The following is a 25025-nucleotide window of genomic DNA, read 5'->3' as shown; positions in this document are numbered from 1 at the left end:
TGCAAAAATGCTATTTCCAACTAAGGTCATTATAGATAACAAAGGTTAGGATTTGAACATCTCTTGGGAAGACATAGTTCAACCCATAACACTGCCCATGTTTCTGATTTCACTTTAGTTGCCAGGGGACTCAGCACCCAATTTGAGGTACAACTATGATAACCATTAGTACCTCAGGGGTTAAATATTTGCATTTTATTTTTCATCTTTTATGATTATATGCAAATATATATTTTCACCGATCTCAATTTTTAAAATTTTACTTCTCCATTTTATTATAGATTTCCTATATGCCATTTAAATGCCTTTTTGTTACAAGTTGATGTAGAAGGAATGAAAAGAATATTTATTATATTTCTCCTGTGACAGGCTGTAAGCAAAGACTTTCAAGGGTTTATGCACACTGGTGAGAATTAGATGAGCTCACGGATGATTCAGACATTAGAAATACAGGGAGATCAAAGAAGGGAAATAATGTTGGAGTAAGTGTGGTAAGGGTCTGGAAGAGCTTTGGGAAAGAGATGAGCCTCATAGAACAGGTAGAATTTAAATGACCAGAGCATTCATTTTTGGATGGGAGAAATATTTTAAGTGAATGTTTAGAGGTGGAAAAGCACAAGACAATACTGACAACAGTTCAAGTTTGGATGGAGGAGGAAGTATTTTGGAGGAAGCAGGGAAAATGAGCTAGAGAGAAGGTTGAGTCTATAGCAGTGGTTCCTAAAAGGTGAATTCATCCTTGCTAATCCAATGAACACATTTGGGCTCAAGGGAGAATAAGCTGACCTCAGTGCGAAAGACGGGTTGGGTCATAGGAAAGCAGGAGGTAGGAGGTGGATATTCTATTGCACAATTACTATGGTTGCTAGTCTCCAGCTTCCTGTTCCTGGGAGCCTGCATTCAGTGACAGGGAAGCAATGAAAAGGAGGACAGCTGCAGAAATACTTGAAAAGTAAGAGTTTCACAACTTGGTGATTTGTTTAAGGGAGGAAAGAGAAAGAGAAGGTAAATGGCTCTATTTTTTCCTTTACCAATTCTCTGTTTTAACTCTACAATACAAGAAAAAGTAACACATCAGCATGATTTAAAAAAAAAAAAGAGGACTCCTCTGGATGTCCTTCTTTGCATTTGAATATGCAAAAATCAAGCATGTTTTTTCACTAGAGACCTCATTCTGGATTCACCCATCCGTCAACAGGTCCATGGTTGTTGAGGCCCATGGGCCATATGCAGAGCTATGTGTCGGGGACACAACAGTAAGTAAGACACTGTTACTGGCTTCAGTGAGCTGACAGTGTAACTTTGGAGCGTGTGAGCCCTGCTTCTCAAGCACTGTGGGAGACAACAGGAGCAACATTCAGCAGATGCCTAAGTGCGGTGACAGGAATGGCTTCTCACTTCAAGAAGCAGTTTGTGTTCTCAAAACATCCTCGCTAATTTTCTAGAGGGAGCCGATTTTCCTGAGACTTTTAAAAAATCCACTTTCTTTTTTAGAGCAGGTTTAGATTCGCAGCAAAATTGAGCAGAAGGCATAGCAATTTCTTAGGTACTGCCCCCCGCCCCGCCCCCGCCACCACTTATGCCTAATTGGCCCCATGATCAACACCCCCCACCAGACTGGTACATTTTTTGTGACTGATGAACCACCATGGACACATCATAATCGCCCCTAGTCCATAGTCCATATGTTAGGGATCCCTCTTGATGTTATAGATTCTGTATTAGGATAGATGTCTAATGACATGTATCCACAATTATAGGATAATATAGGGTAGTTTCACTGCTCTAAACATCTTCTCTGCTCCCCACCCTCCCCCAAATCCTGGCAATACCTGGTCTTTTTATCGTCTCTGTAAGTTGTGCCTTTTTTGGGATGGCATACAGCTGGAGTCATACAGTGTGTCGCTGTTAGTTTCTTTCACTTGGTAATATGCATTTAAGTTTCCTTCAAGCCTTTTCTTGGCTTGATGGCTTGTTTCTTTCCAGCACTGCATAGTATTTCATTGTGTGGATGTACTATAGTTTGTTTATTCATTCATCCACTGAAGAACATCTTGGTTGCTTCCAAGTTTTTAAAAAAATATATAATTAATTGATTGATTAATTTTTATTATGTTCAGTTAGCCACCATATAGCACATCATTAGTTTCATATAATAATTTGTTAGTTGCATGTAAACCCAGTGTTCATCACCACATGTGCCCTCCTCAATACCCACCACCCGGCCACCCCATCCCCGCTCACACACATACCCCCACTTCTGAACCCTCAGTTTTTTTTCCCAGAGTCCATATATCTCATGGTTTGTCTCTCTCTCTCTCTTCTATTTCTTCCCCTTCAGTTTTCCCTCCCTTCCCCTATGGTCCTCCATGCTATTCTTTATGTTCGACATATGAATGAAACCACATGATAATTGTCTTTCTCTGCTTGACTTATTTCTCTTAGCATAATCCCCTCCAGTTCTATCCATGTTGATGCAAATTGTGGGTTTTCATCCTTTCTGATGGATGAGTAATATTCTCTTGTCTTTTTATCCATCCATCTTCTTCTTTATCCATCCATCTGTTGAAGGGCATTTTAGTGCCTTCCACAGTTTGGCTATTGTAGACATTGGTGCTATGAACATTGGGTGTTGAATGCCTCTTCTTTTCACTATGTCTGTATCTTTGTGGTAAATACCTGGTAGTACAATTGCTAGGTTGTAGGGTAGCTCTATTTTTAACTTTTTGAGGAACTTCCATACTGTTTTCCCAAGTGGTTCTATGTCTTCTTTGGAGAAGTGTCTGTTTATGTCTTCTGCCCATTTTTTGACTGGATTATTTGTTTTTTTGGGTGTTGAGTTTGAGAAGTTTTTACAGAACTTGGATACCAGCCCTTTATCTGTAATGTCATTTGCAAATACCTTCTCTTATTCTGTGGGTTGCCTCTTAGTTTTGTTGACTATTTCCTTTGCTGTGCAGAAGCTTTTTATCTTGATGAAGTCCCAAAAGTTCATTTTTGCTTTTGTTTCCATTGCTTTTGGAGATTTGTCTTGAAAGAAGTTGCTGTGGCTGATGTCGAAGAGCTTACTGCCTATGTTCTCCTCTATGATTTGATGGATTCCCGTCTCATGTTGAGGTCTTTCCTCCATTTTGAGTTTATCTTTGTTTATGGTATAAAGGAACGGTCGAGTTTCATTCTTCTATACATAGCTGCCCAGTTTTCCCAGCACCATTTATTGAAGAGACTTTTTTCCATTGGCTATTTTCCCCTAATTTGTTGAAGATGGGTTGGCCATAGAGTTGAGGGTCCATTTCTGGAGTTTCTATTCTGTTCCATTGGCCTATGTGTCTGTTTTTGTGTCAATACCATGATGTCTTGGTGATACAGCTTTGTAATACAGCCTAAAGTCAGGCAATATGATGCTCCCAGCTTTGTTTTTCTTTTTCAACATTCCTTTGGTGATTCAGGGTCTTTTCTGATTCTACACAAATTTTAGGATTGTTTGGTCCAGCTCTTTGAGAAATACTAGTAGTATTTGAATAGGGATGGCATGGAAAGTGTAGATTGCTAAAGTTTTTTAAAAAATATATTTTGTTTATTTGAAAGAGAGAGCAAGCACAAGCTTGGGGAGGGCAGGAACTAGAGGGAGAAGAAGACTTCCTGCTGAGCAGAGGGCCCAGTGAGGGGCTCAATCCCATGATCCTGGGATCATGACTTGAGCCAAAGGCAAACACTTAACCAACTGAGCCAACCAGGTGCCCCAGTTGCTTCCAAATTCTGACAATAATGAATAAGGTTTCTATAAATATCTGTGGGCAGATTTTTGTATGGATATAAGTTTTAATTCATTTAGGTAAGTACATAGGGGTGCACTTACTGGATCCTATGGTCAGACCATGTTTAGTTTTGTGAGAAATTAGCAAACTGTCTTCCAAAGTGGCTGTATCATTTTGCTTTCCACCAGCAATGAATGAGAGTTCCTTATGCCGCATATCCTCATGAGCATTTGATGTTAGTGTTCTGGATTTTGGCCATTCTAACAGGTGTGTAGTGGCATCTCATTGCTGTGTTCCTTAGACTTGTAAGACAATACAGCATATAGGAAAGGTGGAGTCAAGTAAGGAAGAAAATACAGTTGGGTGGAGATGGACATTAGTAGCATCAACTGAAGGAGATATCAGGGAATCTGACAGCTTGGACAAGAAAGAGAGACTATCACAACTGTCATATCCTGATCCTAGACTCAACTAGGAATAGAGAACTATTCCAGGAAAGAATAAAGTGCTCAAGATACCAAAATGTTTACAGAATGTCTGGCAAATGTTTGGTAATTTTTTTCTCTTTCTACATACTTCTAGAAAGTTCCCTATAACTTGGTGATATCACTTTGTTCTAATAGTTGCCAAGGAGAATTGTGGTTCTTTTGTAATTCCTAAGAAATCACTTTAAACTTTTCCTTGGAGAAATGCTGTCATTTTGTGGCACCAGTTTCTGAAAAGGATCAAGGAGTAAAGAATGGGATCAGTTTTCCAGCTGGTAAATTACTGATTGAGAGCCTCTTCCAAGGTCTTGTTTACCCATATATATGAAAGTTTAGGTATCACTGGCTAGGAACATAGTAAGACATTGACCTCCTCTACTTGTGTCAGACATCCCTAAATAAGATTTATGCACAGGTGTTTTTTAAATTATAGATGTGTGTGTGTTTGGGACTATTGCCAAAAGTCCAAAGCTAAACAACCTCTGGAAAGAAGAAATTTTGTTGTCAAAGTGAACCTGTCAACACATTAATTCGTCCATGGTCCCATGAGAGGGAAATGTGTGCACGTGAGTGTGTGTGTGTGTATGTGTGTGGTGGGCAGAGCATAGGGCAAAGGAATACATTCCTTGAATATAAAGGTAATGTGAAATTATTGGACCTCAAAGTACAAGCCTCTCTGAGCTTCCTGATATATCTTTTAAGCACCTTTGAGGACAGGCTTAGTTAGGCTGTAGCAAATTGCTGTGTAAGAGTGCATGGCACAGCTCTAGAGGGCGCTATTCACATAGACAATGATATGAATCGTGCCCCCTGGGATTAGATCAAAGACCGCTCTGGCGTGAGATCTTATCCATCTTTAAATTCTCTGTCCATGCAAACCAGAGTTATACAATAAATCTCTGTTGAATCCATCAGGACCTTTGTGTAGCTTTAAATAAGCAGTGTTGTCCGTTCCTTTCTATCACAAATATTTGGCTCATTCAAGGAGTTTTTGACCTAATGAAACTTTTTAATACAGCTCTCTCAAAAAATGGCATACAGGATATGGAGAAAAGGGAATCCTGTATACTGCTGGTAGGAATGTAAATTGGTGCAGCCATTGTGGAAACTATGGAGTTTCCTCAAAAAACTAAAAATGGAACTACCATATGATTCAACAATTCCACTTCTGGGTATTTACCTCAAGAAAATTAAAATACTAATTCAGAAGGATATGTGCATCCTTATTTTATTGCAGCATTATTTACAATAGCTAAGATATGGAAGCAACCTCAGTGTCCATTGATAAATGAATGGGTAAAGAAGATGTGGTTATAGGGGTGCCTGGGTGGCTCACTGGGTTAAAGCCTCTGCCTTTGGCTCAGGTCATGATCCCAGGGTCCTGGGATCGAGCCACACATTGGGCTCTCTGCTCAGTAAGGAGCCTGCTTCCTCCTCTCTCTCTGCCTACTTATGATCTCTCTCTGTCAAATAAATAAAATTCTTAAAAAAAAAAAAAAAGAAGATGTGGTTATATATATATATGCAATGGAATATCATTCAACCCATAACAAAGAATGAAATCTTGCCATTTGTGACAACATGGTTGGACCTAGAGGGTAGCATGCTAAGTGATATAAGCCAGATAAAGACAAATACCATATGATTTCACTTATATGTGGAATCTAAAAAAACAAAGCAAATGAACAAACAAATAATAGAGAGAAATAGACTCAAATACAGAGAATAAAGTGGTGATGCCAAAGGGGGGAGGGGTAGGGGCACGGGTGAGATGGGTGATGGGGATTAAGAGATATGAACTTCTAGTTATAAAATAAATAATCCTGGGGATGAAAAGTACAATGTAGGGAATATAGTCAATAATAATTATAATATATTGTATGTATAACCCAATAATATTGTGGTACACTTACCATAGTGAGCATTTTGTAATTTTGTACTTATTGAATCACTATGTTGTATAACAGAAACTAATTTAATATTATGTCAACCATACTTCAATTAAAAATAAAGCTTTTTAAAAAAGAACTGATAGTGAAAAAAACAATATACAAGGCAGAAAGTGTATGGATATTTAGTATTTATTCACTAAATATTAGATACCTACCATGTTCCAGGAACTGTTCTTTATGCTAAGTATTATAGCAAGGTAAAAATAAGCAAAACTCCTTGTCATCATGGGGTTATATTTCAGTGAACACAGGGGATTTAAGAAAATTTTACATTTAGATTATATATACATGTGTATAAGTATCATATAGAAAATACATACATAGAGTTTGGGGATTTGTGTATATATATATTGAGAACATACATAAGCCCACACACAGAGATCTATATTCAAATCCATGCAAATGACTCTACATATCTATGAAAATCAGTAAATGTCATTGTCATTTTTTTTTAAAGATTTATGTATTTTAGAGAAAGAGAGAGCAGAGTGGGGCGGGGAGAGGGACAAAGGCAGAGGGAGAGAGAGAATCCACAAGCAGACTCCCTGATGAGTGAGGAGCCTGAGGCAGGGCTCCATCTCAGGACCCTGAGGTCATGACCTGAGCCGTAACCAAGAGTTGGACACCTAACTGACTGAGCCACCCAGGCACCCCAGATGTCACTGTCATTCTTATGCAGGCTCTATTTCCAACTATGGTTCATTACAACTAGTGAATAACAAGAGGATAGTCAAAAATAACTCATCACTCGAAAATTAAGAATACTGTTTCATATACTTTTTTACGTGTTAAACAGAAAATTAAAACTAAAACTATAGGCAACTAAGAAACAACAATGAAAGTACTTTAAATTAATATCTATGAAGAGGGGGGAAAGCAGTGCTCAGAAGAAAATCTATAGACCTCATTGTGTTTACTAGAAGAAAGGAAAGACAGAATAGAAGTAGAGCAGGTAACAGCGGACTGTTGCAATCTGTGTGGGGAACTACTCGGTGTTTCCGGTGAAGGTATTGAGAAGTGTTTGGTAATGGATTGGATTTCTCAGAAGTGTGAGTGAGTTGGTGAGGGAAAGGGAAAGTATTAGCCATTGTCGGATAACATTTCAGTGAAATGAATTCCAGCCAATTTGGTAATTAAATTAAACATTTACGATTTAACCTTCCCTCTCTCCCCTCCTCCCATTGAAAGAGAAAGCCTTTATTTCAGATTGAAGGGCTTTCAGGCATCAGTAAGAACGTAAGTGAATCTTTGAAGCATGAGGTGAAGCAGAAATTTTCTGAGTTAACTCGATACCCACTTGCAAAACCTATCGTGAAGTTAACTGAGCTTACTTCTTTCAGGATGTGATGTGGTCATCACAGTGACTCAGGAGGTAGGAAACAGGGGCAGGGATGATGGGTGGATGCTGGCAAAAGAGAAAGGGTGGGGACTGCAGGTTCCCAATTAGCCCTTCCCTATCCCCTGGACGCCTGGAACAAGGGTGACCTGGCCATGGCTCTCTTGAGATTTGGTGGGGATGAGCTGTACTGAGTGGAGTCTTCTATAAATTCTCCCTGGAGGAGGAGGAGGCAAAGGCTTTCTTCTCTCTGAGGCTGCTTTCTCTGCCTCTTGTCCCCATTTCTTGCCTGAACACATACAGAGGTCATCTGCTGTTCTGGGCCTCTCTCCTTCCCCTACAGGCTTCCCAAATGCATACTCTTGTTTTCTTGCAAATCTATATTATTTCAGCCAGTATTAAATAATTTCCCATACAAAACCTCACTGATAACTGCAAGGATTGGCCTCTGAGGCTGGAGCATGGGGTTCTAGGTCAGATGTTGCTACCCATTGGCTTGGTGGCATTATTTGTCTCCCTGTGCTTTAGTTTCCTAAGTGCTGCTAATGGCGTTGAATCCCACGATGTCCTCTGGCGCCATTGCTTGGATTCCCATCCAGTACCACAACTTGGAATAAAATCTCTCACAGAGAGACGTTTTGTTAGAAAGCATCCCATTTTTTGGTATGATGGTGCTGTAAACCCTTTACAGCAAATTGGCTCATTTTGATTCTCTTATAATTTCCACTCATGGTACATGAATTTTCCAATTTAAAATATCTAAGTGTGAAAATGGGGGCAGGGTGGAACGACAATGCTGGTTTGGGAAAAATGTTTGGAAAGGAGATTTTTAAAAGGAGGGAAAAACGCTAAATTTTCATTGTTTAAAGGAGAACAGTTCTGAAGATTACTATTCTTATGGCATTTCTTACTTAGCTTGTACATCAAACAATTCAGGGAATAATTATACTTGCAGACAACCAAAAACTTATATCTGGGAAGTCTTTTTTCTCTTTTAAGAACATTTACATCATTCTACCAAACTAGAAACTATTTTTAAAATAGTTTTTATTTCGGGGCATCTGGGTGGCTCAGTGGGTTAAGCCTCTGCCTTCGGCTCAGGTCATGGTCTCAGGGTTCTGGGATTGAGCCCCACATCGGACTCTCTGCTCAGTGGGGAGCCTGCTTCCTCCCCTCTCTCTGCCTGCCTCTGCCCACTTGTGACCTCTCTCTGTCAAATAAATAAATAAAATCTTTTAAAAATAAATAAGTAAAATGGTTTTTATTTCAACCATTGTTCAACATCTCTTGTTTTATCTTTAAGATTATGTTTATCCCAACCTCAGACTGGATCCTTATGTCTTTAAGATAATCACTGTGTGGAGAGCGTGTTAAAAATGCATTTGATAGGGGTGCATGAGTGGCTCAGTGGCTAAATGTCTGCCTTCAGCTCAGGTCGTGATCCCAGGGTCCTGGGATCGAGCCCCATGTCAGACACCCTGCTCAGTGGGAAGCTTGTTCCTCGTCTCCCACTCCCCCTGCTTGTGTTCCCTCTCTGTGTGTCTCTCTCTCTGTCAAATAAATAAATAAAATCTTTTAAAAAATGCATTTGACGGACTTATTTAGCTTCCCACGATACACTCTAGATCTATCTATATCATTGCAAATGAGCAAGATTTCATTCCTTTTGGTGGGTGGAATTTATCCATTGTGTGTCTTTATCCATTCATCCATTGATGGGCATCTGGGCTCTTTCCTTCTTTCCACAGTTTAGCTATTGTGGACATTCCTGCTATAAACATTGAGGTGTAGGTGCTCCTTTGAATCACTGTTTTTGTATCCTTTGGATAAATACCTAGTAATGCAACTGCTGGATCATAGGGCAGCTCTATTTTTAACTTTTTGAGGAGACTCCATACTGTTTTCCAGAGTGGTTGCACCAGTTTGCATTCCAACCAGCAGTGTAAGAGGGTTTCCCCTTCTCTACATCCTTGCTAACATCTGTTCTTTCCTGAGTTGTTAATTTTAGCCACGCTGACTAGTGTGAGGTGGTATGTCATTGTGGTTTTGATTTGTAGGTCCTTGATGATGAGCATTTTTTAAATGTGTTTATTAGCCATTTGTATGTCTCGTTTGGAGAAATATCTGTTTATGTCTTCTGCTCATTTCTTGATTTCACTCATATTCAGAATTTAAGAAACAAAACTGATGAACATAGGGGAAGGGAAGGAAAAATAAAATAAGATAAAAACAGAGAGGGAGGTAAACCCTAAAAGACTCTTAACTATAAGAAACAAATTGAAGGTTGTTGGAGAGATGGTGAGTGGGGGGATGGGGTAACTGGGTGATGGGCATTAATGAGGGCACATGATGTAATGAGCCCTGGGTGTTATATGAATTGAATTTTACCCCCAAATTAATAATATACTGCATGTTAACTAACTTGAATTTACATAAAATAAAAATAGTAAGACAATATAAATAAATAAATGCATTTAGCTTCATGGTGACACATTAAAGAGGAAACCTGTCTGTAGTCTGCTTTGTTTCCTTACTTCAGAGTAAAACAATGTTCTTTTAGAAACTAGTAACTGAATGAAGAGTATTCTGGAATTGCTTGCCACAATCTGGAACTCTTTAATTAGGCAACTCTCAGTAAAACACAGAAATGAATGTGTTTTTTTGTGTGTGTGGTTCCCATGTTCCCTAAAGAAATGTTAATGGGAAGTACCTACTGTTGAGTTGCTATTCTGAACACAGCATGCTGTGACGGTAGAGCAACGTTGACATTCACTTTCAGGTGCTTTTCACTGAACTTTCATGTCCACTTTCCATTTTTCTTAACTTTTCATCTCTTTATCTCTTCCTTATACTTATTGGGATAGTATCTTGACCCATTTTTCCAGCGTACTTGTTGGTTCTTGGTTTATATCCACTCTGCTTTTTAGCTTATCCTGTCAAAGGCTTTACTTCCATTATATGTTTTGTACCCCGTGTCACCTGGTTTCTTTTTGGTAACTATTTCTTCTTATTTCACGTTTTCAGTATCCTCCCTTATCTCTCTGAAGATATTTCTGAGACTTAGCTTAAAGTTTCAGTCTGTCTGAGTTACTGGTTCCCCTTCTAGTATAGATTGTCCTATTTTTTATGTCTTTCTTTTGTAATATCCATGGTTCCAAATATTTCATAGTTTTCTCAGGCGTTTATGGTCTCACCCAGTCATGTTGGCTTCTCAAGTGTGCTATGACCTGTGGTCTCCTAGCCTGGCCTCTTCAAGTGAGTTGGGGAGGGTTGCTTCATTGTGAGGTTTACCTCATGTTAAAATCTAGGCTCTGTGTCTTCCCATTTGTGCTCATTGTGAATTACCACCGCTCCTCAGAGACTCTCCTAGTACTTCCACTTGAGGGACTGCTATTTTCCAAAAGTTTCTCCCAAGCTTCTCTGTCTCTCTTTTTAAGATATTTATTTATTTATTTATTTATCTATTTATTTATTTATGAGAGAGAAAGAGCATGAGTGGGAGGAGGGGCAGAGGGAGAGAGAGAATCCCAAACAAACTTCCTGCCCAGTGTGGAGCCCCATGTGGGGCTTGATCTCACAACACTGAGATCATGATCTGAGCTGAAATCAAGAGTCAGAGGCTCAGTGGACTGAGGCACCAGGTGTCCCTTTTCTCTTGCTTCTAATTACATTGCCTATAGGTTGGAGATGGGGAGGAGATGATAATGCCCAGGGCCCACACAGTTTGACTGATACTCCAGTGGGCACTGTACTCCCTGATGTGACCCTGCTGTCCCAAGCCAGTGCTGGCCAGGTACTGTTGTTTTTCTATTCTACAATGGAAGCAGGTGAGCCTCTCCCATGTTCCTGCCAGAGGAATACGGGAGAAAAACAAGGTACAACAAAAAAGTTGTTCCCTTAAAAGTTCCTTGAGTGTGGCAGACTATATCTGCTCAAGGCTGGCATTTCTCCTCCAATCTGGGATCCAACCCCCACACTCTCTCCCTCAGGGTTTATATATTTATTGATGTTTTTATTCTGTCTCTCATCTGTGGGGTGGGCCACGGACCCATATTTTTGCTACATGATACCATCATCTTGGTTGTGGCCACTTTGACCAGAATGGACACTTGACCCAAACAAAGCTTACCCAACCAGATTCTTCCTTAAGAATAAGAACAAGAGACAGAGACTGGGTCAGGTAATTCAGAGCTGGGTCAGGTAATCAATAATTAATGGTGGGACAATAGAGAGACCAAGCCCAAACTCTTGCAACTAGGGTCTTTGGAGCATGCTGATGACTGTGTTTCCCAAGTCCTGGCCATCCCTGGGGTTCCTGAGACTCTATGAGCTTTCTAAATCCCTAACAGGTTTTTTTTTCCCTAAGCTGGTTCAGTTGATTTTCATTACTTGCTGGCAAAAGAACATCATCTAATAGAAGGTAAATGGTATCACAACCTTCCCAGTTAGAAATTAAGGCCAGCATGGAGATGAGTGGAAGCAGTAATAGGGAGGGAATGATGGATTCAAAGTAGTGGAACTGATATTGCTAGAACTTGGTGACACCTGGGTGTGGTTCACTAGATTTCATTTTCTTAGAGCACAGTGACTGATAAGGTTTTTTCCTCCTTTCTGACGTGGCCAAACCTTTCTTAACGCTTTATGGCACTGAAGGATTACTGAACCTAGGGCTAGTCCTAAAACTGGATTTGTTCAATACTATCTATCCTTGGGGAAACACAACTTTTAGGGGAGCAAAATTTTCACATAAGACTTCTGAGTGGTACTCTGTACAGAATCCAGGTTGCAGAGGAGGTGCTGGAAAGTTCTGCCTGGGCTCTCCCTTGGCCCTGGGAAGCCTCTCCTAGGAAACCCCCACCCCAAACAGAAGTGATTTTGTCTGCCAGCCTCCACATCACCCCGTTACTCATAGGTGCTTCCAGAATAATGACTATTTTAAGTTTGCTTTTCAATGCCTATTATGCAACAATGTGCATTCAGTCGTCTCTAAGGCCAGAATGCAGGGCCTCCCACAGCCATGTGCTGGTTCCTAGGCTGCCCCTTCTCTCAGAGTGCAGCCCCTGGGCAGGGATACCCAGGGCTTCCTCACGCTCTGTGCAAGACCCGGAGACCGCTCCCTCTTGTCCTTATGGAAAACATCCTTCACAAAACTCTGGCTAGTACCATGTTCTGTATGGATTTGCTTCTTGGTCCCTCCTGCCACACTGAAAGCCAGTTGAAGCCCAAGCCTACAATTTCTCCCCCTAGTCCCCCATGAGCTAACATGGCAGAAATACTCCATGTTTCTGCTGCTGTACTCTTTTGGTGCTAGGCCATGACTCCTGGAAGGCCAGAGAAGGGAAGTAGGGCTGAGGGCCCAGGGAGTTTAGATGGTGTATAGATTATGCTTTTTAACATGAGAAGTTTATAATTATATTTTGTGCACCACGATGGGTCTCCCCCACTCCTGAAGCACACTGTGTGTTATTTAACATCAGAGGGAACACTGACTAGGCCCTTTTCCATTTCTTTCCTCTCTTCTTTCTGTTTTTCTTCTTGTCGGGGCACAGAGAAGATGAGATAATTATGGGTTCTGTGTTGGACAGAACTTGAAAGGACATGGTCCCTCCCTAGGGCTGTTCTTAGCTGGTAGGAGTCCTTGTGTATGATCCTGTTAAGTGTCCTGGGGAGAGACAAGGAGAGCAGCTTTCTTGGCCTGTGCATGACAGGAGTGAGGCCAAATGAGATTCCTCCTGAACACTGGTCTTGTGGTGTGGGATGTGAGAGACACAGCCTAGCTGATTCTGTTCCTTGCACGCTAAGGCCTTCCATGGCGCATGTGAGTCTGCCCCACAGCTGCCTTCGTGTCTGTCAACCTGCCGTCCTCTGTCTCAGGTGTCTGGGGCTCACCAGCTAATAAGTGATTATCTGGTCTGCGCCTGGCGGGACCCTATCTAAATAGAATCCAATAAAACCCTTATAAATGAGTTTACTGGAGCAAAACCCACTCCCAGGGTGCTCAGACTCCGATCTTTCCACAGAAGCAGATGCTCTCAGTTGATGTTTTGTTGAAACGAATGAACGAAAGAACAAAAACCCCTCAGTTTCTATGAAGAGCTTCCCAGTGTGGCAAACAATCACAGTGAATGTTTTGCTCTGGTTGACTCCCCAGCAGCAGTTCCAAGGGGGGTAATTCTGATGCTGTAAGGAAGAAGAGCAGTGACAGGACAGGGGAGAGAAAAGGAGGGCACAGTCTCTGACAGCTCTTGCCAAGGGCCTGAAGATATTTTCTCATTGAATCTTTATAACCCTCTGCGATAAATATCACTAACCTGTTTCTTTTTTTTTTTAAGATTTTATTTATTTATTTGATAGAGAGAGAGATCACAAGTAGGTAGAGAGGCAGACAGAGGGAGGGGGGGAAGTAGGTTCCCTGCTGAGCAGAGAGCCCGATGCGGGGCTCGATCCCAGGACCCTGAGATCATGACCTGAGCCGAAGGCAGAGGCTTAACCCACTGAGTCACCCAGGCGCCCCTCACCTGATTTTTTTAAAAAAAGATTTATTCATGTATTTATTTATTTATTTATTTGGGGGTTGAAGAGGGAGAGAAGCAGATTCCCTGATAAGTGTGGAGCCTGACATGGGGCTTGATCTCAGGACCCTGAGATCATGATCTAAGCTGAATTCAAGCATTGGTCGCTTAACCAACTGAGACACCTGGGTGCCCCTCACTCACCTGATTTTACAGATGAGGAAAAGATGTTCAGCATTTATAGAGACAAGGGACAATATATGATGGGGTGTAGGGAATTTTGTCCTTCGTCCAAGAAGTATCAAAGGGGCTTCTGGAATTCTAAAATAGCTGTCTTAGATTCAGAATGAGTAAGGCAAAAGCATTGGCCGTGGTTCTGCCCATTCTTCCAGCCCTCGATTCCTGCATTGAATATTGCTGTAATTTCTAGATTAATTGGTGTCAGTGGCTTGGGACTCTTCATCCATTAAATTTATTCCCAGATTGAATAATCTCTTATGATAAACTGTTATAGCTCATCATGACAGGAGCAGGGATAATGACTCAATGTCAGAGTTTAATTTTCTACCCATACCTCAGTGTAGATGTTTCATCTTCAATCAATATTTTACCTGAAATTTCCATCCATCCTTTGGAAAAAGTGAAGCGTGGGACGGTCTTGTTTTTGCAACCTTGATAAGCACATATATAGAAAGAAAGAATACTGTTTCCTCACGTCTTGGCTGCTAAGTCATTATGGGAACCTGAATATAAACCAGCGTGGGCCCAGTCGGCCGTGGGGACCCACAATGAGGAATGTTTCTCCCTCTAGAATAGGTCTCAGTGGCACAGAGTTCATGTTAACCTTCCAAAACAATCCAAATAAAAAAGACACTAACAAAAATCCCTATTCTCTACTGTCTTGATCTTGACAATCCTAAAACAGATGTAAAAGGAAATCAAGGGAAGGCAAAAGATTTAGCAGCAGGATTTCCTTGACTAACTAAAATCTGAATGGTAAGAAATCCTTTGCATGTCTCTTTTTCTCAGGTTTGTATAATTGAATTTTCTTGGAATCTACAAGGTTGGCGTGTTCAAATAAATTGAAATTCCTCTTGAAGTCATTTTCTTGCCAGCTCTGATAAGCTTTTGATTACTTTGCCACAGCCAGAAGCCCTAGTTCTGACTAATCAAGATCACAAAATTTTTTTTCCAAAAACAGGCGATAGGAGTCCAGGTAGAGAGTGGCTTTGCAGCCATGTGAGTATGTATTTTGCTTGTGTTTATCTGTGCACACGCTACAGGCTGGGACTCATGACAGCAGATGCTGGGCAGGGAGGATCTTCAACCCAGAACTCAGCGTTTCTTTGCTACTTGCTTTTTGACGTATTGGAGTCTCTTCAATGACTTGGGGAGTCACTGGTATGCCCCATTGACTCATTCTCATTGTATAAATGGCACCTTGGAAGCCTTAGTGAAGTGACCATATTAGCAATTCCAGTGAAGCCAAAGTGGATGTTCTGTGCCATTTAAAAATACATATATATATTATTTATTTGGCAGAGAGAAATACAGTGAGAGAGGGAGGGAACACTAGCAGGGGGAGTGGAGAAGGGAGAAGCAGACTCCCCGCCGAGTGGGGAGCCTGATGTGGGGCTTGATCCCAGGACCCTGGGACCATGACCTGAGCCCAAGGCAGACTGAGCCACTCAGGTGCCCCTGTTCTGTGCCATTTTGCACTAACTCTGACAGTGGCTTGTCTGACACAAGGATGTGCTATGGGGAAAGGGAAAGGAAACAAGAACTGGATAATTCATCCCAACTACATAGCTTCCTTCCTCATTCTCGGCCTCTTTCCTTGGCTATCCTGTCCGGCCTGTGTGGGCCTCTTCCCTATCATCCTTCTCCTCTATCATCACTGAGACCAAGATTACCAAGCCTTCTTCAGTCACCAGCCTGCTGTCCTCACGGGGGATTCAATGGCCTTGTGCAGGCAGATGCTGCCATCACCTCCTCTCTGCACTCAGGATAATCTTCTCTAGATGAGTTAAGAATGAAGGGCTTTGATGATTCTTCATATCAGGGAGATCATATGAGAGTTGTCTTTCTTTGCTTGACTTTCGCTAAGTATGATATGCTCTAGTTCCATCCATGTTGTCGCGAATGGCAAGATTTCATTTCTTTTGATGGCTGCATAGTATTCCTTTGTGTATATATACCACATCTTCTTGATCCATTCATCTGTTGATAGACATCTATCTGAAGCCTGGTCCTTACAGACACAGAATAAAAATCAAATGAACATATATTGAACATTTTCTATGTTCTAGGCATGTGGTTTTCTTCTCACCTGAATCTTACTATCACCTATGAGAGAAGTACTATTTTTCTCCTTGCTTTACAGATGACGGAACTGATGTTCAGAGAGGTGAAGTGATTTGCTCAGGGTCACAGAGCCGATACAAGGCAGAGCTGATATCTGAGGCCAGGCAGTCTGACTCCAGCAGCTGCCTCGCTGGGGAAATGTAAACGTGAGCACAGGGATCCAGTGTCTCCTGGCAAAAGCCCAGGTTTCCAGGCTGCCACAAACCCCATTCCAATGGGCCTCCTCACATGAATTATAGTATTCGTAAGCACTCATGTACTCAATGAGATTTGTAGTTACTTAGCCATGAAGTCGTTGGGAAGGGAGTTGATAAGACTTGGTGTCACTGTAGGTGGCAAGGACAAGAAGACGGTCCCCTAGGAGCCCTTGGCTTCCGTGATTAACACATCGGGTGTGTTGTTTTATCATAAATCCTAGGCAGGTCATTCCAACACCCGTTGGGTGAACACGATGATTCGAATCCTTTTACTGTTACACATGAAAAAAAAATCAGGTGAGGGATATGTTTTAAAATCCCATATACATTGGGAGAGTACTGTTTTTTACAGTTCAAAAAAATCCCTTCAGTTATATGGTCTTACAGTTCCCACATTTACATATGGGATGGCGAGGTTAACACAGAGCTTGGTTCCTCTCCTCCTATCCTTCTTCTTCCCCAGCCCACACTGCAGACTTCTAAGAATTAACCAGGAAGGCAAGAGTCAAGAAAACCCCCAGGCTGATAAAGTCTTTGTTGATCAGAGCTTCCTCCACATAAACAAAGACAGATGTTAAAACAGGTGCTTTTCCTAAATGGACACTTTGATGGATGTTGTCGGGATTTGTCAGATTCCACACAGCGGCCAATGGTGTCGAATGTGTAAATCCGTTTGAATCACAGACAAGGAAACTTTGGGAAATGTGAAGTAGGGAAAGAATTGCCGTTCTACTCACTGGAGCGTCGGAAACATCCCAATGATGAAGCAGCCCTAATAACTCACTCTCACACGAAGTCCACAGACTGAAGCCAAGAGGGGGGCTTTGGTCCTTCACAGTTACAGCTTCTCCTCCATCTATCAAAGACTAATTTGAAAGTTTTTATTTTCTGAAACATCATGAAAGATCTTAGCTTCTAATATCTTCCTTTAAAAAAAAAAAGTTTTTATTTATTTGTTAGAGAGAGAAAGAGAGCATGTGCACAAGCAGGAGGAGCGGCAGGCAGAGGGAGAAGGAAAAGTAGGCTCCCCACTGAGCAGAAAGCCCGATGCTGGACTTGATCCCAGCACCTTGGGATCATGACCTGAGCCGAAGGCAGAGGCTTAACTGACTGAGCCACCCAGGAGTCCCTCTAATATCTTTCAACAGCTGGCCTGGGCAGAAAATGAAAATCTTACAAGTTTGCGGGGCTGCAGTACAGCTCCTGCTTGGGTAAATCACAATAAAATGCAAGCAATCAAGGAAGACTCCAATGACAGGAAGTATGGGGTTGTGTGCGAACTTGAAAGTGAAAATGTTATGGGTGGATAAGTAGCTTCTAGCAACATGGAGACAACACCCCAATCCACAGTCTTTCCAAGTTTTCCCTTTGATTTGCAAATACTCCAGCCAATTTAAATTGCATTAATTTTAAAGGCCCATCAACTGCCCTGAAATGGAAGTTGGGGTGGGGAGAATCTGAAAGCCTTGATTAAATTAGTGACTCTCAGATTTATGGTTTATTTTAAAAAACGCTGTTAGCAGAGCTGGTAACTCTTTCACCATCAATATCATTTTAGAAATGATAGGGCATCGATGAGAAACATCAACAATGAAATGTAACAAGGGCATCTTCTGAGCTGAGAGACCACCCTTCCAAATGAATGGCTTTGGTGGTACAAAATCCCTTCTTTGTTGTCCTGGTGTTGGAGTTAGTTGGACAGTTAGGTAGTCAGGGCTGGGGTCCCCAGCAAGAAAATCTGTAGACAGGACAGTGAATATAAAACAGCACTGACATCTCGTTCTGGAACCTAGACAGGACTACACTATCATTCTGCTTTGCAGCCTTTGCAGACAGGACTTCTGCAAAACATCCTGACATAAGGCAATTAGCCACAAAGTATTTGTCACTGTCACAAGCAAGGGAGCAGTTAAGACACAAGCCCCCCAGATGTCAGCAAAAAAGACCATCAGCACGTGGACATCAGCCTAATAATATAGACAGATTTGTGGCCAAATCCCCAACTGGCATGACTCAGTGCACCCTGACTGCTAAAGATAGCTCTGCAAAAGAGCTCATAAAAACCCCTAAACTTAGAAACTCCGAGGACAACCCTCTCAGGTTCCCTCCCTCCTGGGTTCCTTCCTTCTCCAGGAGATTTATACTATTGCGCAACAAACTTTGTTTGCCTCACTGCCCACCACTCTTCATCCGGTCTACTTCTTCATTCTTCATGACCAAGAACCATGGGCACTAAAGGCAGAGAAATCCTGCGACACTGGTCTTCTCTATTTTGCCCCAGATTGGAGATATCTTCACTCCGCTTGGGTCCCTGACCCAGGGCTTGCAAAACTATGGACCAGCTGATCTTAAAGAGGGAAATTACCCAGAGCAGGCTGGGCTGGCAGGCCCCAGAGGATGGAAATTTATTAGCAATAGTGAGAGATAGCCAGAAGTCCCCTGGGAGAGTGAGAGATAACCAGCTGTTTCTGCTTCATTTCTGCTTCTGTAGACACCTGCCACCAGGTCTGCTTCCTGCCACTGGTTTCCTGCGCTGCCCTAACCCCTGATCCTGCTGAAAGCAACCCTCCTCCCAAATTAACCCCACCTACCAGCAGTCAGCACAGCCCTTTGAGAACCTGATCTCATGCACTTCCCTAGAAAAACTTTGTAACCCCGCTGCCCGGGGCCCAAAATTTCCAGCATGAGCTCGTCTGGGTCCGCCAGTGGAAAATAAACCGAGTGCTCCTACTTCTCCTGGTGTCGCTTGGTTTCTTGCAGGTCTAGGTTCCTGCAACAGTCTTTCAGCATCTTTCTAGGTCTTGAAGCCTAGGAGTAGGAGGGCTGTCTCTGTCCTGGGAGTATGACAGACAGATTAGATTGACAGACGACAAACAAGCTGGAGAATGTTTCCAAAGCAGCAGGGGTACCGGCCAGCATCACACAGATGGAGCGTCTGCAAGCAGTGTGTTTTCTAGAGGGTACTCGAGGAAGGCTTTGCCGGAAGATAAAACCCAGTCAGGTTTTGTGTTGAGTAGGTGTTGTCTTCTAATGAGCGGTTTGGCAAGTGAGAGTAGCTCCCTTGGACTGGGCTACCAGGTGGGGACCCGGTGAGCTGGGTGTGGAGAAGGGGCTCCAGTGTTCCTCAGCAGAGACGTAGACCTCAGGTGGCCACACTCACTTACCCCGGCTTTGGGCTCTTTCCAGCCACCCCTGGGCCCCTCCTGTCAGTTTTATCCCATCTTTCCTTTCCCATGCAATCATCTGCTGTCTCTATAACGGAAGATTGTCCACTTGTAGTTCTGTTACCCTTTCAGAGCAATTTTTATTGTACGTTTTCCTCAGATAACAATAGCTTAGGGGTTGGGAGAAGGGTGAACGGTGGCTAAAGGGGGCACATCGGTGGTGCAGTTACTCCTGGGAACCTGCTACCCTCCTCAGCCTCCCTTCTCCTGGCCTTCCTCCTTTCTGGGCCTCCCCATTCACAGGCATAAAGAAACAGTCATGCCTCTTCATCAGCCAGTGATCACAGAGTATTTTTCTAGCACATTTGCTTATTGGGAAATCAACCCTTCCCGTTCTCCTTAAATTTGGTCTCTGAACTATTGATCATTTGGTGAGCGTTTTCTCCTATTTTATGTCAATAACTGAAACAGATTTGAATTTTATTATTATACCACTGAGTCCATCAAATTGTAGTGGATTTGTGTGTGTGCAAGTACATTTTATCTATGTAATTACATACAAGTGTATGCAACTGTGTATCTAGATGGAGCACACACACACACATATTTGTGTATGTGTGTTTGAATAGGCAAATAAATTAAAGAAGACAGTATTGGCTGGCCCTGTTATTGGAAAATGTAAATGAAACCTCAGACAGGGTTGCCTGAGATGATAAATTTGAGCTAACTGGACATTGCCTTGGGTTTAATTTTAGTGCTAGATGTGTTCACTTAATTGGATTAGGAAGCAGTTCTTTTGCTGGCTCAAAAATCAAACAACAACAACAACAAAAATCTAGTTCGTAAAAGCCGAGTGTAAGAAGCCCAAGTTAAAATGTGAAGAATCACGTAGTAGAAAATTTTAAGCTCTAGTTGAGGTGCGGGTGACCAGAAAAAGCTAACATAGGGAAGGGCACTATTAAAGAGCCTTTAGGAATTGTGTATTAATCAGGGTATCAGGACGGGGCATACTGTTCCTCTTCTTGTACAAGGATCTGTGAACTTTCTCATTTGACAATGATAGAGTCCAAGATGTTGGCTTGAATCATATATTGCTGTGGCTAGGCAATGGTTTGTATTTTTATCTCCCACTGGGGAATTTTAGAAGTTTGTGAGAAATAAGTGATGAGAATATTATTATGAATAAATTAAATGAAATGGCATGATAAAGAGTGAAGAAATTCACATCAGTTGGTCTGAGAGGGCCTTGCCAAGGAGGTGGTTGGAGCCCAGCCTGACTGAGAAGAAGGAGCCAACTCTGAAAAATTCTGGGGACAGCAAGTTTTCAGTAGTAGGCATGGCAGGGGCAAAGGCCCTGAGGCAGGACTCAGAAAAGGCCAGGTGGGGGAACCTGGGTGGCTCAGCGGGTTAAGCCTCTACCTTCGGCTCAGGTCATGATCTCAGGGTTCTGTGATCGAACCCCTCATGGGGCTCTCTGCTCAGTGGGGAGCCTGCTTCCTCCTCTCTCTCTCTGCCTGCCTGTCTGCCTACTTGTGATCTCTATCTGCCAAATAAATAAATAAAATCTTTAAAAAAAAAGAAAAGGCCAGGTGGCATTGAATGTGGGGGAGCATGGTAACAATGGAGGTGGTAGATGTAGGCAGGGAATTAAGGTAGAGCAAAGGAAATCAAGCTGCCTAGCATGGCTGGGTAGGTCCTGAGGCTTCACCAGGAGTCTCATCTTAGTGCAAAGTGCTGCTTGTGCTGTGAATTCACTGACTTTGGAAAATGGCTAAACTTCTCTAAGCCTCAGTTTTCCCAACTGTCAAATGAAGGTGCTGGATTAACATATGAGAGCATCCAGGGGCCCCTGAGGGGTGCAGGTGTTGGAACATCCAGCTCTTAGTTTCGGCTTAGGTCATGACCTCGGGGTTGGAAAGCTGGGCTTGTGTCCAGCCCTGTGTCCAGCTCTGCCTTCAGGGAGGAGTCTGCTTGGGTTTCTCTCTCCCTTTCCCTTGGCCCCCTCTCCCATTGCTCATTCTCTCTTTCTCAAATAAATCTTTTAAAAATGTATGAAAGCATCTGGCATATGGTAACTCCTCAATACAAGTTAGCTGAATTCATTAATGCCTCCTAAGGGCCTTCTGGATTTATAAACCTATAATCTTTTTCCCCCCCACTTAGTCCTTTTATTTATTATTAATTTAATTTTTTTTTTTTACTTTTTAAGTAGGATCCATGCCCCATGTGGGGCTTGAACTTACAACCCTGAGATCAAGAGTCACAGGTTCTACTGGCTGAGCCAGCCAGGCACTCCCTACTTATTTATTTTTAAAATTGAAGTATAGTAGATACACAATGTTACATTAATTTCAGGTGTACAACATAGTGGTTAGACAAATTTATGCAAGATGTTATACTCACCACAAGTGTAACCCATCTGTCACTCTACAGCATTATGACAATATTATTGACTATATTCTCCATGTTCTACCTTTTATTCCTAAGACATATTCATTTCATAACTGGAAGCTTGTATCTCCCCCACCCCTTCACCCATTTTGCTCATCTCCTACCCTCTCTTCTTTTCTGGAAACCCATCCATTTGTTCTCTGGATTTGTGGGTCTATTTCTGCTTTATATTTGTGTTTATTCATTTGGTTTTTTTTTTCTTTTAGATTCCACATATAAGTAAAGTCATATAATATTTGTCTTTCTCATATAATATTTGTCTGACATATTTCTTTTAACATAATACTCTCTAGGTCCAACCATGTTGTTGCAAATGACAAGATCTCATACTGTTTTATGGCTGAGTAGTATTCCATTGTGTGTGTGTGTATCTTTGCCTAATATATATATATATATATATATATATATATATATATATATATCTCACATCTATATCTATCTAAATACTACATCTTTATCTATTCATCTCTTGATGGACACTTGGGTTGTTTCTGCATCTTAGCTGTTGTAAACAATGCTGCTCTAAACATAAAGGGGCATGTATCCTTTCAAATTAGTGTTTGTTTTCTTTGGCAAATACTCAGCAGTGGAATTACTGTATCATATGGTATTTCTTTTGTTAAAAAATATTTTGGGGCACCTGGGTGGCTCAGTCCGTTAAGCCTCTGCCTCTGGCTCAGGTCATGATCTCAGAGTTCTGGAATGGAGTCCCTCTTTGGGGTTTCTGCTCAGTTGGGAGTCTGTTTCTCCCTCTCCTCTGGTGCCCCTCCTGCTTGTGTTCTCTCATCCTTATCAAATAAATAAATAAATAAATAAAATCTTTAAAACAAAATATTTTGAGGAACATCCGTACTGTTGTCCACAGAGGCTGCACCAGTTTACAGTCACACCTACAGTGAACAAGGGTTCCTCTTTCTTCACACCTTCGCCAAACTTGTCTCTTGTCTTTTTCATTCTAGCTATTTTTATGCATGTAAGATGGTATCTTATTATGGTTTTTTGGTTTTTATGGTTTATTTGTATTTCCCAGATGATGAGAGAAAATGAGCACCTTTTCAAATGCCTGTTAGCCATCTGTATGTCTTCTTTGGAAAATTATCTGTTCAGATCCTCTGCCCATTTTTCATCAGATTATTTGATTTTCTTCGTGTTGGGTTGCATAAGTTCTTTATATATTTTGGATGTCCACCCTTTATCAGATGTATCAGCTGAAAATATCTTCTCCCATTCAGCATATAAACCTGTAATCTTTAAGATTTTATTTATTTATTTGACACAGAGAGAGAGATCACAAGTAGGCAGAGCAGCAGGTGGAGAGAGAGGGGGAAGCAGGCTCCGTACTGAGCAGAGAGCCCGATGTGGTGCTCGATCCCAGGACCCTGGGATCATGACCTGAGCTGAAGGCAGAGACTTTAACCCACTGAGCCACCCAGGCGCCCCTAAACCTGTAATTGTAAACCACCTACATTCTTCCTTGGAGATCAAGTGCACCCCATCCCCCATTTTCTCAGCTGAGGATGTTGTCTTGTCTAGAATCACACCACACACCAGGGGAAGATCCAGTGATGGTATGGATGGTGTGCCTTCTACTTGTGGGACACCAGTGGAGTCTGCACAATTTTTGGGGGGGTATGTGTGTTGCTGGAAGGGAGGACAAAGAGAGGGGTGATAATGTAGAGGGATGAGAAATAGACTCTGCTTATAATCTATGTTGGTCAAACAGAAGAAGCTACAAAAGATGGTATCTCCAGCCTGAGCGTGTTAGACGAGTGCCCGTGAACACTACTGACCAAGAGCAAGTAGTTGGGGAATTCAGAAGGTGACAAAGCTGACTTGTAGAAGTCTTATATAATTACCAGCATTGGTATAAGAACAAGAGTGTTGGATGCAAAGAACTTTTTGGATGCAAAGCACTATGCTGAGTGCTATACATACATTTTATTTAACCCCCACCAAAACCTCATGAAGAAGTCTACTATTGTAACACTATCCATGAGATTCTGCTTCTTAGGGCAAGGAGGAATGGGAGATTTTTTCCCAGGATGAGGGAGTAATGTAAACAAAGGCAGTAATGCACAAAATGTTGTCTCCTTTCGCTGTTGTCTTGGTTCTCCTATAAGCAATATTGAAATTATCTAGAAACCTTTTCTCCCCCTTTTTATTGTGTCCTGTGTCTGTGTCCTGTGTCCTGTGTCCCAGCCCTGTGTCTGCCTGAGCTAGTATCTGTTTACTCTAGACTAAAACCTTTAAGGGCATCTTGAGCCCACTGGGGCAGTCTGGACCTGATAAGGCACATTAGGATATATTCCACCAATTAGATTCCCATTGTTTTCTAGTGTTTAACCTGACAGCCCCTCTTTAGCTCTAAGAGGACTGGAAAAAAGCCCCTGAACATGATATCCCCAAGATTCAGAACCCACAGAGGTGCAGAAATAACCAATAGTATAGAAGAACATACACATAGCCCATGTATATATAGCACTGGATCATGGGCCTGAATTATCCATGTCCCAGCTCTCCTGAAAGCTGTGTGGGCCTCTCTGGCTTTCCCGGGCCACAGGCCATAGACTATAGGTTTTGCTATAGATTTGAGACCAGGGAAATGGGAACATCAACTGAATATTTGCTACTGTTGTAACATTATTATATTTTTAATTGTGATCATCATATTGAGGACTTTGTTTTATTTTTAGGAGCCCGTACCTTGTACAGATTCATATAAAAATAATTTGGTGTTAGGGAGGACGTGGGGTGGGGGAATAGGTGAAAAGATATTCAGTCTCTGAATCAGTAAATGTTGAAGCGA

Source organism: Mustela nivalis, assembly GCF_964662115.1.
Source record: "Mustela nivalis genome assembly, chromosome: 7".
In the NCBI taxonomy this organism is placed as follows: Eukaryota; Metazoa; Chordata; class Mammalia; order Carnivora; family Mustelidae; genus Mustela; species Mustela nivalis.
The sequence above is the reverse complement of the archived record's forward strand: the minus strand, read 5'-3'. Positions refer to the sequence as shown.